General features: G+C 49.4%; 1 long non-coding RNA gene across 2 annotated transcripts in view; it reads left to right on the top strand.

Annotated features, from left to right (window-relative positions):
• The first annotated feature begins 2754 nt into the window (after window positions 1–2754).
• Window positions 2755–17333, top strand: part of LOC103673289 — a 31209-nt gene continuing 16630 nt past the window's right edge. Inside the window, exons 1-3 of one of the 2 annotated variants that reach the window (XR_005833933.1) lie at window positions 2755–3319; window positions 5551–5692; window positions 9314–9448. This is a non-coding gene — a long non-coding RNA (uncharacterized LOC103673289). The remainder of the gene's footprint in view (window positions 3320–5550; window positions 5693–9313; window positions 9449–17333) is intronic. The other variant, XR_571366.1, reaches the window with a different exon arrangement.

The raw sequence follows: 17333 nt of genomic DNA, 5'->3' as shown, positions 1-17333 counted from the left end.
TTTCTCCACAGAAGACATCCAAATGGCCAATGAGCACATGAAAAGATGCTCAGCATCACTAAGCACTAAGGAAATGCAAATCAAAACCATAATGGGATACCACCTGGCAGCCAATAGGATGGCTAGTATAAAAATAAAGAAAGAAAGTAACAAGCGTGGGCAAGGATGTATACAAATTGGAAACCTTGCTCTTTGCCAGTGGGGATATAAGAATGGTACAGATGCTGTGGAAAACAGTATGGTGGTTCCTTAAAAAATTAAACAAGTCGTGGTCCAAAGAATCCAGCCATCCCATCTCTGGGTGTATACTCAGAGGAACTGTAAGCAGGGACTGAAATTTTTGTACACCCATGTTCATAGCAGGTTATTCACCATAGCCAAACGTACAAACAGCCCCAGCGTCCATCAGCTAAAGAAGAGATGAATAAAATGTGGTATGTACATAAAATGGAATACTATTTAGCCTTAAAAAGGAAGGAAATTCTGATATGGGCCACACCATAGATGAACCTTGGGAATATCGTGCCAAGTGAGATAAGCCGGTTCCAAAAGGAAAAATACCGTACGATTTCACTTATATGAGGTACCTTGAGAGGTCAAATTCAGAGACAGAAACTACGATGGGGTTGTCTTAGGCTGGAGGAGGCAGAATGGGAACAGAGTTTCAGTTTGGGAAGATGGAAAGTTCTGGAGATAGATGATGCTGATGGTTACACAACAATGTGAACATACTTAATGTCCCTGAACCGTACATTTAAAAATGGCTAAAATGCTAAATTTTACATTATGTATATTTTACCACAATAAAAAAGTAAACACAGAGCCCTAAAATTAAGTTAATTTCTTTCTACAAGTCTTCCATGTCACCTTCTGCCTATGAGAGGTGACCAAAAGAGAGGGAGTTGAAGTTTCTAAAATCAATGTGATATCTGCAAATTTTCTTGTTCTTTGGACAGTTTTTACTTTAAATAAGTTGACATCCTATTATTCAAGACCTAAGCATTTGTGGCTATTATTTCTTCCTTTATTTCATAAGTGCAAAGTAAACCTTTGTTCCATTTACAATTTTCACCTTGAGTTCTTCTTGATATGACACATTTATCCCTCTGCCTTCTTTCTTGGCTTATCTTTCATTTACTCCTTCATTGGGAACCACTGCCCCGAAATAGCCACTGCCCCAGCTGTGTACCAGGTACCCTTGTGGGTGCTGGGGTCTTGGCGGGGAACAAAATAGACCAAACCTATTAATTAGACCCTTTTGAACTTACGTTCTAGTGCAGGAAGGAAGGAAGTAAGAAAGATCAATATGGAAATATAGTATCGTGTTTTGATCTTTTCTATTTAAAGTGTCCTCCACGGATTCACAGGCAGAAGGGCAGCAGCAACACGAAGTGGGAACCTGTTAGAAACTTGGGGACCCATCCCGAGCCAGCTGAGTGTGCATTTATGTCTAGCAAGATGCCCAGATGATTCATGGGCACATTCAGGTTTGAGAAGCACTGCCAAGCCCCTGCCGAGTGCTAGGGTTTTAGGAAAATTAGGCAGGGAAGGGGTTGATGTGGGAAACAGAGGGGCAAAAGAGAAATTAAATTTCTTTACTACTTACAGCCCACTGACAAGTCCTTGACACAGGCAGAGTGACATTTCTCTAGGGACTCAGCTGCCTCGATATTAATACTTTGCTAAGGGCAAAAAGGAATCTTAGGGGCTCCTGGATGGCTCAGTGGATTAGGCGTCTGCTTTCCGCTCAGGTCACGAACCCAGGGTCCTGGGGTCAAGCCCCACATTAGGCTCCCTGCTTGGCGGGAAGCCTGTTTCTCCCTCTCCCTCTGCTACTCCCTGTGCTTGTACTATCTCTCTCTGTGTCAAATAAATAAATAAAACCTTAAAAAAAAAAAAGGAATCTAAACTTAACACTACCCCCCCCCCCCCCCCCCCCGATCCTGTAAGTCTTCTTTAACATATATAAGTCCCTTTGGAAACTCCCTTTATCTCCTCCTTCCTCCCAAAGATATGTGTTGGCAATCATCTTCCAAGCAAATGGCCCACTGATATTCATCTGAAGGGTCTCATGACTCAGGTTTTCATTAGACAGTAATAAATGACCTTTTCCTAACAATAACTTAGCCCCCTCAAGGTCCTGGAAACCTTGCTTCCAAAATTCCTTAGAGACTTTCGCTATCCCTATCCCCCTTCCAACTTGCAAGTATATAATGGGCCACTCCTCGGGACCCCAGGGCTTTCTGCCCACAGGTCCTGTCCCCCAGGCTTTAATAAAACCACCTTTTTGCACAGAAGATGTCTCAAGAATCTTCAAACTCCAACCTTTCCTACATCAGGGGTTAGGGAGGCCTCACTGGGAAGGAGTCCTTGGGGTACCAGAGGTGAGCTCCGCAGATCCCTGGAGGAAGAGGCTGCAGCTAATGCTGAGGCCCCCAGGCACTGGGAGCTGGTGAAGAAGCATCGGACTCATTATTCCAGGCCCTCTGTTTTGGGTGTGTCGGGGCGCTGGTTCAGCGCTGTAATTTGAGCGCGCCGCCAATTAGCCAGGCCCTGGGACGCACCAGGGTGCTTACTTGGGACACTCACAAGTAAAGCGTATTTGCCTAGAGTTTCTGCCATTCCGTCCAAAGCTTATCTATCTTTGGGTTTCCTTTTAAGATGCAAATTCTCCCCTTAATATCAGTCAGGTTTGTAGCAGAAGAAACCGCCAAGTAACCCTTTGAATATACTCCTTTCTCTTGGCTTCCTCAATCTAACCGTCTTCCGTAAACTCCACCCCTCTCCCCAGCAGCTTCCCGTTTTTCCTTGCCCTAACCACGGACACTCTTAAAAGAGTAGACCAGGCAAGTGGATCTCAAACCGAGATCGGGGCTGACCGAGACAACCACCCGTGCTTCAACTTGTCCTCGCTTTCCGAGCAGGAGGGCGGTGGAGTGCGGCCTGGATCTGCGTCTGACCCAGCCGGGCTCCGCCGCCCAGTCTGGGACCTGGGGCGAATTCCTCTAGCACTCCCCGCTTTCATTTCCTCCCCTGGGAAAGGAGATAACCACCATCCTCCCTGGGTTGTTTTGCTGCCCAAGTGAGATCATTCATAGAAAAGCATTTTGTAAGTCATTAAGAGCTAAACGAAACACACACGACAGTGGCAGCGCCACGATTACACCCAAATGACTGGTGTCGCGCCCTTCATCCCCACCACCCCATCTTCTGGTTTCTTCTGCACTGGAGACGCAGTCGCGCGGTGACTGCACACACTGTCCCGGATTCCGCGTCTGGGGCCACAGGCTTCCCCCGGGAGGACGGGCCGGATGCGGAGGTGAGCAGTGATTGGCTGCGAAGGAGGTGGGCCGAGAGGTGACGCGCGGCGCCGGGAGACTGCGCCGCGGGGTGCGCGGGGGGATGGGGCGGGAAGGGAAGGGCGCGGAGGCACAGAGGGGCGGGGTGGGGCCAGGGAGGCAGGCGGGGTGGGGGCGGGGTGCAGGGAGAGGAGGGGGAGGGGCGGAGTGCGGAGGAGCCGGAGAGGAAAGGGGCGGGGGCGCGGCGGGGGACAGACTAGGGTGGGACCGGCGGCAGGGGCGGGGAGGGAGGGGATGAGGGCGGGAGCGGTTTTCCCGCCGCCTGGCTGAGGCCTGGTCTCCGGACCGTGGCCCTGGAGAATCATTACTGGTCCATCAGGGGAAGGGACGGAGCTGGTGGTGCGGGAGGGGTCGGTCTGGGGCCCGCGGGGACGGGACGCGCGTACCCGCGCCCGCTGAGCTTTGGCTCTCGCACTGTCGCCGCGCCCAGGAGGTTTCCGGTCACAGCACGTTTCTGGGCGTTTCAGTGCTTCCCAGGCCTTTCTCCAGCCGCCGCCCTTCCCTCCCTCAGCTGCTGGACCCCGCTCCCGGGGGGAGGGACGTCGGGGTCATGTCCCTTGGTGCTTGCTGGCGGGGCGGAGGGGTGGGGGTGTGTGCCCGGTGCGGGGCGGGTGAGGGAGATGGGGACTGGAATACAGGCAACCAGGAGGACTCCGAGAGGGTCAGCTATTGGGGGGTCGTTGAAGGGGGTCTGATCATGGGTTGTGTAAGCTCCAGCGCAGAGGAGGCATGGGTCTTGGGGGCCATCTGGCCGGTGGAGAGGTGGGTGCCTCAGGTAGAGGGAGAGATGTGGAGGCAGGGACATGACTTGCTGGGGTCAAGGACTGGAGGAGTGGGAGGGGAGCCCGAGGTTCCAGGTTAGTTCAGTGCCCTGCAGAGCCTGTCTGGTGCAAGGCGACGCCCCCACACTCGGCAGTGTGACCTGGCAAAGGTAGCCTTTGTGAGCCACGGTGTCCTGTCCTCCGTGTCCTCCTGAGTAGGTGAGACAATAGCTCGCTGTTGGAACGATTTGTAAGACATGCGAATGAAATCATGCCTTTCCCAGCATCACGCAGCTTAATAAACTTAGATCCTTTCCCTTCTGGAAGGAGAAGGAAGTCAACTTGTGAGGCTTCTGTGGACACTAGGAACACAGCTAAGAGCCAAATAGAGTCCAACAGAATCGCTAAGAGTCCTTCCAGAATAGGTGCCTGGCCTGGCTGGCCATCTGTTTCTGGAATGCACATCCTCTGACAGACTGGGTCTGCGTTAAGGCCAGGGTCTCAACTTGTTTATTCTTTTTAAGAATTCTTACACATCACAACAGAGGCAACTGGCTGAACTGACTGCATCGGCATGGACACGCACACTCACAAAAACACACATTTAATGGCATTCTCTCTCTCATAGGTACACACAACCACTCAGGTTATCCTCAGCCAGAATTCCTTGACTTGCAACTTTTATGTTGGGTTTGGGATTCTAGCTTTAATGGTAGAGATCTAACAGGGTCTGAGAGGTGGGACCCCGGTACCACTACGGCAGAGCCCTTGGGAAAACCTCAGGCACCAGCGAGAGCAGAGATACGTGCCTGAAGTCACACAACTTGTGGGTTGGGCTTTGTGGGATTTTGACCCTGATGAGTCACTGGAGTGTTGAGAATGCCCTCGTAAATCATTTCTGTGACTCAGTGTCACCACCTATAAATTAGGAGCAAGGATACTGGCCTTATAGCTTCCCTTAGGGTAGGTGCAGTCTTAAACAGCTGCTCCCACCTTAAGGCAGTTGGTGGGTGGGACTGTCATTTTTGTGGGGTGGTGTGGGTGTGGTCTTCCAGTGAGTTCAGTGCCCTGGCATGGCTGAGGCAACTCAGAGAAGCAGGGAAAAGCCTGGTGGGGAGGGTGGTACCCCCCACCCCCAAAGGGAGGGGAGGAGGAAGGCTGGAGAGGTGTGGCACATTTGGTGGAGAGAGACATCACGGATTTCCAGTGGCCTCTTCCCAGGGGCAGAGCACAGCTCTGGGAATGCCCGGATGCTGGCCAAGACAAGGGAGGCTTCTCTTTGTAACAAATGTGGACTCTGATTTGGGAAGTAGTTTGATGGCATAATCAGGGCTGTTACATGCAAATAGGTGTACACGTTCTTCCTGCCTGAGGGGTGGCAGTCAGCCGAACCCTCCGGAACCTGGCCCCTTCCTTGTGTCCTGCTCCAGGTGGGCCCTGCTCTGACGAAAGGTCCATCCTTGGAGCTCTTCCATAGCGCTTTACAGAATGCCATGCCGAGCGGGCTTTGCCGACGTCAGCTCTTAAAGGTCATTGAAACATCCCAGTGAAGCCTAGAGACAGCATTGGCTGGTGAGACCCCTCTTCACTCTGGTCTGGCTATTGTCTTCCCGCCCCTTTGTCCTCTGAGCATTATGCTGCCCCTCTCCTCGGCAGCTCATTGATATCTTTTTACCTGTCGTGAGAACACCCTCGTACACACACCCGGAATATTCTCTCCCACCTCGGTCAGTCCTTCCCATCCTCAAGGGCTAGTGCAACCACCACCACCTCAGTCCTTCCCTGACAGCTCCAGCCTGGCTCTGGGAACTAATACAGCATTCAGAGTCCCTTCATACACTTGTATCTGATTGTAAGGTGCCTGCCATTGTTCTATGTTTATGAATTTTAATTTTTCATCTGGAGTGTCGGTTTCCTGGTGACAGAGAGGCTCCCAGATATGTCTTCGTATTCCTATGGCACCGAAAGTGAGGCTGAATGTGTTTCAGGCTCTCACTAACTACGTCCGGGTCTAACTGGTAGGTTGTATTCATTTCCTTCTCCGTGTCCTGGGGCTCTGAGCCATGCCCAGCTAGGAAGAGGTAAGTTCTTGGTAAGATGGAGGAAAGGGGTATACTTACACGCCAGGGCCTTGCTAGGAAAGCAGTCAGCTTTAGCAGCGTTTTTGTTCTCTTTCCAGTGTGACAACTCCTACCCCCAAAACTTAGTGACTTAAAACCAACTGTTTGTTTGCTCATGAACCTGCCAGCCTGGCTGGGCTCAGGCAGACGATTTTGCTGCCCATTCTTGCCTGGGGTTGCTTGTGTGGTTGCATTCAGATGGGAGCTCATTGGTGCGGGTCCGAGATGGCCTCCCTCACGTGGCTGCAGTCGGTGCTGGCCCTCAGCTGGAGCTCCTCAGTTCTCCATGGAGCCGCTCATCCTTTCCATGGGCCAGGCCGACTCTTCACAGCATGGCTGCTTCGTTCTGAGAGGCCTTTCTTGCCAAGGCCTAGGAGTCACTCAGTGTCACTTCTGCAGTCTATTGACTAAAAAAGTCGCAGGGCCAGCCAAGACTCTGGGGGGACATGGACCCCATCTCTTGATAGGAGGAGTGGCGAGAGTCACACTGCAAAAAGGCATGCGGGATGGGAGGGATGATTGTGGCTGTTTTTAAAACCATACTACCTCATTAAGAGAGGCGGGGCTTTCAGAAATGTTGCTGTGCAATAGCCCGGGAGGGCCCATTTCCCTGGACCTGACACCCCTCTGCACCCCTGCCCTTAGCTCACCAGACCCACATCCCCTCCAGTGCCACGGCCTGGAAACCAGGTGGCTCTGACGCGCGGCCTGAGCCAAAGGCTCATGATTCTGGCTGGATCGTGTGGGAAGGGCCCCGGGTGGACAGAGGGAGGCTCCACAGGGCATGAGGAAAAGAAGAGAGATAAGAGAGGGGCCCACCTGGAGGGTTTGGTGCCCACGTGATCCAGAGGAAAACTAAGCAACTGTTGGGTGCCGTACTGTGGTCTCTGTGTCAGACTAGGACCACTTTCTTTCTGGCAGTCAAGTTTACCTTCCAGCTTTCCATCCACTAGGGGCACAGGTTCAACAAGTATCTTCGTGGATGTTAAGAATTTCCCTCTAATAGGAAATTCAGAAGAGCTATGTGTTTAAATGGCTGCTTGAGACTTTTCAGGAAGGAAAAAATCCATTGTCTCTCATGCCGATGCTTACTGAGCTTCAGAAAGTGAAGCCTTTAGGGGCAGCTGTGTGATTCCAAGCCCCCTCGCTGGTGGAGAGGGCCCTTCTGAGCGGGCGCAGCCCCTCATTGTCACCGCAGCCCCCCCCCACCCCAACCATTAGTCCTTCCCTGTATCTGCAGCCCTCTGGCCTTAGCCCTCGGGTGGGAAGAGGCCAGATCCTTCTAGGGGCCCAGACACAGCTCAGCTACCTCGGAGTAAGATCTGGAGCAGCCCAGGAAGCTCTAATACTGCCGAGTGCTGGGGGCGCCTGGGGGGCTCAGTCTGTTAAGCGTCTGCCTTGGGCTCAGGTCATGCTCCCGGGGTCCTGGGATTGAGCCTCATGTCAGGCTCCGTGCTCTTCAGGGAATCTGCTTCTCCCTCTTTCTCTGCCCTAAGCCCCACTCATGCTCAATCTCTCTCGAATAAATAAATAAAATCTTAAAAAAAATACTGCCGAGTGCCAAGAAGTGTGCTTTCCCTGGCTCAAGAAGCAAGGGAAATAATGCCATCAGTCTCCGCAACTGAGTGCCACATGGAAAGTTCAGAGGGTTCACCAGTTGGAAACATCTGTGCAGATGTTGAGCACCTGCAGGGCGCAGGGCCCTGTGCTGAGCAGCACCTGGGGCAGGCCAACCAAGGAGGCAAGGGCCTGGCCGCGTTCCTGTTCTGTGGGCGCCATACAGGCCATGGACGCAGTGGCCCTTCTGCTCTTGCTTCTGCTACATTACGTGCTACACATGGGCCACCACACGGAGAGTACTATGTGCTTTCATATTTAGTGTCCGGGCCAGCGCGGGACGCGTGGCGATTGAAGGCGAATGAGAAAGCTGGGCCTAGAAACACATACACGGGCAGCACTGTTGAGTAGGTGACACCCAGGGATTGCTTGTCGCTGTAGAGTTTGTAATGAGCGCCCGTTCCTCCACCTCTGCTGAGAGGGACCAGTGCTCCTAGGGCAAATGGCTGGAGCGAGAGAGGACAAAAGGAGCCTACAATATTGTTCTATTTTTTAAAGATTTTATTTGAAAGAGAGCAAGAGCGAGAGAGCGAGGGAGAGTGAGCACCAGCACGAGCGGTGGGGAGGAAGAGCCCCGTGTTCATGTTCGGTCTCAGACTCCTCATCAGTAAAATGGGCAGGATAGTGGCTCCCACCTAATATGGTCGCGCGAGAACCCCATGAGGTCACGTGTGAACCCCATGAGGTCACGTGTGTGAGGTGCTTCAGCGCCCGGCTTGCGGTGGGCGCTCACTGCCAACTGGCCTCATTGTTACTGTACATACCATCCCCGTTTTTACTGCATCATTTGGCAGGGATGAGAGAGAGAGAGAGAGAAAGAGCAGGAGGAGCGGGTGGGAACAGCAGTTGTCAAGAGAGGACTGATGCCTCCTAACAGAATGAAGACACTCATTCTATCAACTGAATTAAAATACATAAGTCGGGGGCGCCTGGGTGGCACAGTGGTTGAGCGTCTGCCTTCGGCTCAGGGCGTGATCCCGGTGTGATGGGATCGAGCCCCACATCGGGCTCCTCCGCTATGAGCCTGCTTCTTCCTCTCCCACTCCCCCTGCTTGTGTTCCCTCTCTCGCTGGCTGTCTCTATGTCTGTCAAATAAATAAATAAAATCTTTAAAAAAAATAAATAAAATATATAAGTCGGGGGAAACACTGGGAGGAAATATTTTAATGTGTTAAGAGTGACCTTTTTTGGTGGGCTTATGTGACTTAAAGTTTTTTAATGTGTTTTCCAAAGTATATTCAATAAATATTATTGAAACTTAGAAACGAATGATTGTAGAAGGACTCTGGTTAATTTCAGCAGAACTAACTGAAAACTGCTTTCAGCCTGAATGGTTGGGTTTGGTTTTCCCTTCTGCCTGGTAGGTTCAGGAGAAGAGAGCCTGGATTCTCCATGGTCATCCCATGGGTAAGTTCATTAACTTCTCTGTGTCTTTTTGTTTGCTTGCTTTATAAAGCGAGGACTCTCACGGTGCCTACTTCGGGGCTGTTTATCAATTAACTGAGGTCCTGCTTCAAGAGCACCTGACACAGAGGAAGCACACGAGTATGGGAGCTGTTGATGCTGTTATGATCGTGGGGGAAGGAATGCGGTGAGTGCTTCCCCAGATGTCTCGGAGGAGAGCATTCCTTCTCGCAGTAGCCTCAGCTGTGCCTCCCCCTGACTTAGTAGCTTGTGACTAACGCAGAGACCTCAGGCAGCTGGGCCTCCTGTGGGGCAACAGTGGTGGCAAGGGTGACAAACCAAGGCAAGGGAAGTGTTTTCTTCACTTCTTGGCAGGGATTCAGAGATCAGTCTCTTCCCAGGCTCAGGAGCCTGGCGTTAGGACACCGTGACTGACACCTACAGGACGAATGGTGTAGCTGTGCGCGCGCTGGAGTCCAGTGTGGGAATCCCTCAGATATTCACTCACTTGCTCATTCATTTGGCTATTAATTTCACATATGTTTATTAAATGCTTGCTACGTGTCAGGTCCTGTGGTAGGCAATGGAATGTAACCATTAAAATGCAAAACGATCAGGGGCCCCTGAGTGGCTCAGTTGGTTAAGCGTCAGACTCATGGTTTTGGCTCAGGTCATGTCCTCATGGGTCATGAGATTGAGCCCTTCATCTGGCTCCCTGCTCAGTGGGGAGTCTGTTGGAAGATGCTCTCCCTCTGCCCCTCCCCCCACTTATGCTCGCTCTCCCTCTCTCTCAAATAAATAAATCTTTAAAAAAATGCAGTTGGTTAAAAATTATATTGCAAAATTAAAAATGCAATTAAAAAGGGACTCAGATATCTGTACACCCATGTTTGTAACAGCATTAGTCACAATAGCCCAAAAACGTAGAAGCCACCCATGTGTCCATCGATGGATAGCGGTAAAATGTATAGACGTACAAAAGAATATTATTCAGCCATGAAAAAGGAAGGAACTTCTGACACATGCTACAGCATGGACAAACCTTGGAAACATTGTACTAAGTGAAATAAGCCAGTCACAAAAAACCTATACTGTACCTAGAGTGGCCAAATGCAGAGAGACAGAAAGTAGAATGATGGTTGTCAGGGGCTGGGAGGTGGGAGGAGGAGTGGAGAGTTAGTGTTTACTGGATACAGAGTTTCGATTTGGAATGATGACAAAAATTCTGAAGTTAGATGGTGGTGACCGTTGCATGATAGTGACAGTGTACTTAGTACACTGTACAGTGAAAAATGGTGAAACTGTAAGTTTTATGTTGTGTATATTTTATCACAGTTTTTTCGAGTGTGAAAAAAATGATGATACTACCTTTAGACAGTGAAATAAAGCATAGAAAATAAGTTCATGAAAAAATTTACCTAACAGGCTTAACCTTTACAATTTGTTTCCTTTAAAAATTTTCTGAACAGACACTTCAGGAACCAAGATGTATGGGTAACAAAGAAGCACATGAAAAGAGGCTCAACATCATTAGTCATTAGGAAAATATAACCAGAGTAAGACACCATAACACACCTAAATGGTTAAAGTTGGAGAGATTGACCATACCCAGTGCTGAAGCTGTAGAGCAAGTGGAACCCTCATATACTCCTGGGGAGAATGTAAAATGGTACAACCGCTTTGGAAAACGGTTTGGCAGTTTGTTCTAAAAAGTTAGCTACATATACTGTTACATGATCCAGCCATTGTACTCCTACAGATTTACCCAGGAGAAATGAAGGCATACATTCATACAAATAGGAAACAGTACAAATGTCCATCAACAGATAAACAGATAAACCAACTGTTACATGCAAACAATAGAATACTACTCGACAATAAAAGAAAAAGGATGAACCATTGCTACTACATGGATGAATCACAAAATAATTATGCTGGGCAAAACCAGGCAAAAAAGAGTATATACTGTATGATTACATTTCTATAGAAATCTAGAAAATGTTAATTAATATATGGTGATAGAGAGTCAATCAGTGGTTGCCTGCGAATGAGAGAGAAGTCAGGGAGGGCAGGAAGAAGAGATTATCAGGGGGCACAGGGGAAATTTGGGGGGGAGTTGTAGATAAATCCTTTATTTTGATTGTGGTCATTTGTTCATGGTGTTTACATATGTCAAATCTTATCAGATTATGCATTTAAGTACGTACAGTTTATTACATTATAAGTACATATTTGTATAATGTACGTAATTGCACATTAATAAAGTTGTTAAAGCCAAAATTAAAACAAAATTAATGCACAGGAAAAATGCAATAAGTAAGGGGCAGGGAAACCATAGGTTTCCCCGGGGGCGCAGGACGGGGCTGCGCGTGCAAGTGGTGGCGGTCGGGTAAGGCTTCCCAGCAGGAGCCACCTGAGGACGAGTAAGTGTTGTCAGGCAGCATGTGGGGTAGGAGAGGGTCTTTCCTAAGGAGGAGGAAATGTGTGGGAAGACTCACAGGCCCGAAAGAACCTGAGGCTAGACCTGGGTGTGGCTGGAACTCAGGGCAGGGGGGCAGTAGTGAGCCAGGAGGACCAGGGAGAGAAGCCAGGGACCAACTGTGAATGTGGATTTTCTCCTGAAGTCAATGGAGAAAGACTACAGGCAAGCAGGGGGCTGTCATATGTGCAGTTTGTTTTATTTTTTAAAAATATTTTATTGATTGATTGTATAGCAAGCAGGCGGAGGGAGAGAGAGAGAGAATCCCAAGCAGACTCTGTGCTGAGCACAGAGCCGGACGTGGGGCTCAATCCCTTGACCCTGAGATCATGACCTGAGCCGAAATCAAGAGTCGACAGCTTAACAGACGGCACCACCCAGGCACCCCGCATGTGCAGTTTAGAAAGATGATCCAGCTGCACCCTGAGAAGTGGGCTGGAGGGGGGTAGAGGGCAGGTGGGAATCTGGGAGTTGGTGAGGACATTTAACCAGTGGGGAGTGGCCCAAGACAAGAACAGTTGGGATATGCCACTTCCCCCCACCCACCTTTTCAGCACCATGAAAAATTGGGACATTTGATCCCTGCTTTACAGAAAAGGAAAGGGAAGGGACTTGGAGCAATTAAGTAGCTTGCTTATAGTGACACAGCTTGTGAGCAGGACATCTGGGGTTTCCAGTCCGATGGGTTCTGAATCCAAAGTCCATTATGTTCACAGGCTTCTGTCTAATTTAAATAAAAGGCATCTGGGATGACTCCCCTCTCCCGCTGCCTGATTTTCTCACTCTCACTGTGGTTTTTTCCACGGGAGCATGAAACAAAAAATATAACATCGTCTGGGCATTCAGGAAAGGAAGGCCTCCTGGAGGAAGAGACATCTCATCGGAGCCCTGAAGAATTCTGAGGAAGAGGAAGAGCGAGTAAAGGAACAAGGTGGGGGAGTGGGGCAGGAGAAGAAGGAGAAGACGTTCTGGAGTGGAAAGAAGAGCATGTGTGACTGTCTGGGAGCAAGCTATCAAGTGGAATGTTCGAAGAACCGAGCCTCAGAGTGGCTGAAGATGGTGTGAGATCAGAGAGGCACACGATTTGACACTGACTTTTTGCTCTCTGTGGAGCAGCTTACAGAGTGGAGCGCATGGAGGAGAGGCCGGTAGGGTGAACCCTGTGGATCTGCTGGTGAGATCATGCCCACCAGGCATCTATCTGCCTTACAGTGGTTACCATGGAAACATTAGATGGTAGACCAAGAAGCGTCTAGTCAGCCCCTCTTATTAACGATGATGAGAATACGAGATGGGGAAGTGATTTACTGACTTTCCTACTGGCAGCAGGGTAAAATACACAACATAAAATTTACCATTCTAGCCATTTTAAGTGTATGGCTCTGTGGCGGTAAGTACATTCATAATATTGGGCAGCCATTGCCAGCATCCATCTCCAGGAATTTCTCATCATTCTCATAAACTGAAACTCTGTACCCATTACAGTAACTCCCGTATCCCCCTTCCCTCCCCAGGCCCTGGTAACTACTCTTCTACTTTCCGTCTCTATGAATTTGACGACTCTGGGTACATGAAATCCTCCACACATACACAGTGGACTCATACAATATTTGTCTTTTTGTGCCTGGCTTATTTCCCTGGGCACGATGTCTTCAAGGTTCATCCATGTTGTGATATGTGACAGCATTTCCTTCCTTTGCAAAGCTGAATAATATTCCATTGTACTTATAGACCACATTTTTTTCCCTTCATCTGTTGATGGACACTTGGGTTCTTTCCACCTTTTGGCTATTGTAAATAATGCTGCTATAAACATGGTTATATTGGAAACCTTCTTGTAGATGTGAATTATTGGTATTTAGTGAAGAAGACAGACTTCTGGCTGATGAGTTTCAAGTAAAAGGGAAGGAAAATAGGGAGAAAGAAATGTTTCCCCTGAAAGTCAGCTATAAGTACTCTTTGTGCCTGAATACTTTATGGACTTATTCTAGGCGGTGCTCTCCTTTGCTGTTGTCCTGAATGTGGTCCGTCAAGACTGCATGTGGGTCCAACTTGAGTTAGCATGACAGACTGAGCAGAGCACCGTTCTCTTAGGACACAGGTTTGCCTGGGGACACTTCTCCTGGGGAATTCTTTGGGCTTCTTGGAAAACCGCCAAAAGACCAGCTAGTTTGTTCCACCATCTACAAGAATATAGGCTCCATGATGGCAGGATCGTGTGTATTCTGTCTGTTTTATTAACTAGTGAGTCTCTAGCACCTGGCACTCAGAATTTGTCAAATAAGCAAACGTGTCTTCCACTGATCAGACCCCCTGTGCGCTCCTAGGCAAGTCTTATCTCAGGAAAAGAAGAGGCCACTTGACTAGAAGCAGACTCAGGAGCTTACCCAGGCTCTGATGCTGTCTGACGTGTGATGTGTCCTTGGCTTATCCCTTGTACTTCCTGGCTTCTGGTCGCTCAGCTGATGGAAATGACACCTGCTTGGACTGACCCGGTGTGAGCATCGAGGGGCTCCTGTAAATAAAAATGTTGTACAAATGAATGCCATGATTGTGTCTAGTTCTGGCTTCTCTGCGGGACACCAGTCCTGTATCGACAACTAACCTGTCACCTGCGGGCACCTCTCACATCTCAGCACCTCCCCACAAGCAGCACCCTCTCCCAACTTCCCATTTTCCCTCACTGTATTGCTATTTTCTCAGTCTTTTTGCTTTAACTCGAGTCCCATTTAGCTCCTCCCTCTCTCTGGCATCCCTCTCCTGCCCTGAGTCTGGCTACTTCTTTTCTTTGGTGGCCTGGTTTCCTCTGTCGCCACACCAAGACAGGAGTCCTTCCCGCTAGTCCGACCACTGCCAAAGCCTTTTGACCGTCTTCTGCGTCTTGACTTTTCTTCTGCCGGAAAAGAACCTCTGATGGGCAGCTCTGGCTTATCAGGCCTCTACTCAGAAATGACTAATGATACTCAGACACACAAGGATGCCTACTATCAAAAACAGAAAGTAACAAATGCTGGCAAGGATGCGGAGAAATTGGAAGCCTCGTGTGCCGTGGGTGGGAAAGTACAGTGGCACAGCCACTATGGGAAACAGCGTGGTGGTTCCTAAAAAAGTTAAAGATAGAACTATTGTATGATGCAGCAATCCTGCTTCTGGGTATAATACTCCAAAGAATTAAAGGCAGGGACTCAAAGAGATATTTGCACACTCTTGTTCACGGCAGCAATATTCATGATAGCCAAGGGACAGAAATAGCACAAGTGTTTATCAACAGACAAGTAGATAAACGAAATGTGGTCTACACCTATAATGGAATATTATCCAGCCTTAAAAAGAAAGGAAATTCTGTCACATGTTAAAACGTGGATGAATCTTAAATATCGCATGTTAAGGGAAGTAAGCCAGTCAGAAAAAAAGCAAACTCTCTATGATTCCACTTAAATGAGGTACCTAGAGCAGTCACATTTATAGAGGCAGAGGGTAGAATGGGAGTAACCTGGGGTTTGGGGAGCGGGGGGAGGGAGGAAAGAGGATTTGTTGTTTACTAGATACAGACTTTCAAATTTGCAAGAGGAAAAGATTCTGGAGCTGTGTTTCACAACAACATGAATATACTTCACACTACTGAGCTGTCTACTTAAAACAGGATGGGAAATTTGATGTTACGTGCTTTTCACCACAATGTTTAAAAATGACTGATGGATTAAGGGCCTAAATCTATCTTCTGCACCCTGGCCTTTCAAGCCCTCCCATGTCTTCTCTCGTTTACCTAACCTGGACCTGCCCTGGACGTCCCGGCCTCTCTGTCTCAGCAAGCACTGCTCCCTCTGGCTGGAGCATTGATTTCACTCCTCCCCACTCTGTTGAGATCCCATGCTTAAAAACCCAGCTCAGGTGCTCCATTCTGCTGTGTCCGTGGCTCGTCCACACTGCGATCACTGTCCACACAGCATTGGCTTGGAGGTGTTTCCTTGCACGCCTTCCTTTGCTCCCCGCACGAGACTGAATTCCCGAGGCTGGAGAGGATGTACTTGTTCCGGCTCCCAGCACAGTCCAGTCCAACCGTGGTAGGGTGCTGCTGGTTTGAGGGGGATGCTTTGCCTCCCCGTGAGACCATTTCTGACTCTCTTTCCCTGTCTGTCTGGGTCTTGTGTGCTGACCTCCTCCCCTTCCTGATCTGTGAGCTTGCAAAATGCAGGGCCTGGATCGTACGCTTTGCACCTTGCCCAGTGCCCAGCCTGGAGCCTGCACAAATGTTTGATGGTTATAAAAATGGGTGAGAATCCATAGCCACTGGCTTTGTTGCCTCTCAACCTGATGGGGAAACGGAAAAGGAATCGATGGAGCTCTTCTTTCTCCTGCCCTCTTGGAATTGTAAACTCTGGGTCAGAGCTGTCCTGCTGCCTCAGCATTTCTCGGTCAAGCAAGCCCAGCTGCCAAGAGCGCAGAGGAAGGGGATGGACGAGGCGCCTCAAACATCTCAGAGGATCGTACTTGTTGCCTCCCGCGCTCCCAGCCAAAGGCCTTTTCATTAGACCAGACGTGTTGGCTCGGGGCTGGCCGGGCTTCCTGTCACTGATGGGCTCTGTTTAACATCTCAGCTGGACTTGGCTGCGTCGGACAGCCCAGGGAAGAGGCTGGTCCGCTGGGGTGCATTTGGACATTAGCGTCTTGTATGTGTGCCCGTCTGCTGGCCTGGCAGCTTCCCTCTGCGCCTGCCTTCTCCTCGGAAGCTCTCAGCAGGGGGAGCTGGCTCTGTCCATCACTTCGTAGAAACCAGACCTCCCTGTGTTCAGAGGAACAGGCTGAGGTAGGCCTGGGTTTTTTCTGGAATAGTTCAGATGATCGTTATTTTATTCACTGGAATGGAGATGAAGTGCTAAACGTCGCAGTTGAATGTGATGTACATTTTATATCTTCGTAAAGTTTTTTATGTAAATTCACTAATTTAAAAAATCCTTCGGACAGCCCCTTGCCCTTAATTCTTGTGTTACGTGAGCTACGGGGAAATGGAGAGACAAGGTGTTCCAGCTGAGAACACAATTTTCTGTTTCTGAGCAACATCAGGCGTTGCCTTTAGGACAGACAGATGGCAGAGGCTACAGTGAGCCCTTGTGTGGGCAGTGTTTTGAAACATCCCCACGGTCCTCTCTGGCCAATGGTAGATCTCCACCTTTCTTATCTTCCGGTCTGCCGGCACTTTGATTTGGTTGCTGGTTCCTGATCCTCAATTCCCACTTTGAGCTGAGACTTTTGTATTAATCATGCCTTTTTATTTTCTGATGTTTGACATCTGGGGCCTTGCTCATGCTGGAGGGACTGCCCCTCCCAGGGCTGGCCAAATTCTAGAGATAGTGAAGACCGGCCTGCTGAAAGTATGCATTTCCTAAGCAATCTGACCAATCCAAAGTCCACATCCCAACCGTCTTTATCCGGCTCTCATACTCTGGGCCACTATCCGCTTATCCTAATCACCCCAGGGCCGGGTATTGGACAAGTAGGGACAGCTCCTATACCCCAGAGCCCACCCAAATGCCTCAGATCCTAAACCTGCTTCCTTGCTTTGCCTTTCCAGCAAAAGCCACAGTAAAGGCTG

The sequence above is a fragment of the Ursus maritimus genome, unplaced genomic scaffold (assembly GCF_017311325.1).
Source record: "Ursus maritimus isolate PB19 unplaced genomic scaffold, ASM1731132v1 scaffold_11, whole genome shotgun sequence".
Classification (NCBI taxonomy): domain Eukaryota; kingdom Metazoa; phylum Chordata; class Mammalia; order Carnivora; family Ursidae; genus Ursus; species Ursus maritimus.
This window is presented reverse-complemented; position numbering and strand designations above follow the sequence as displayed.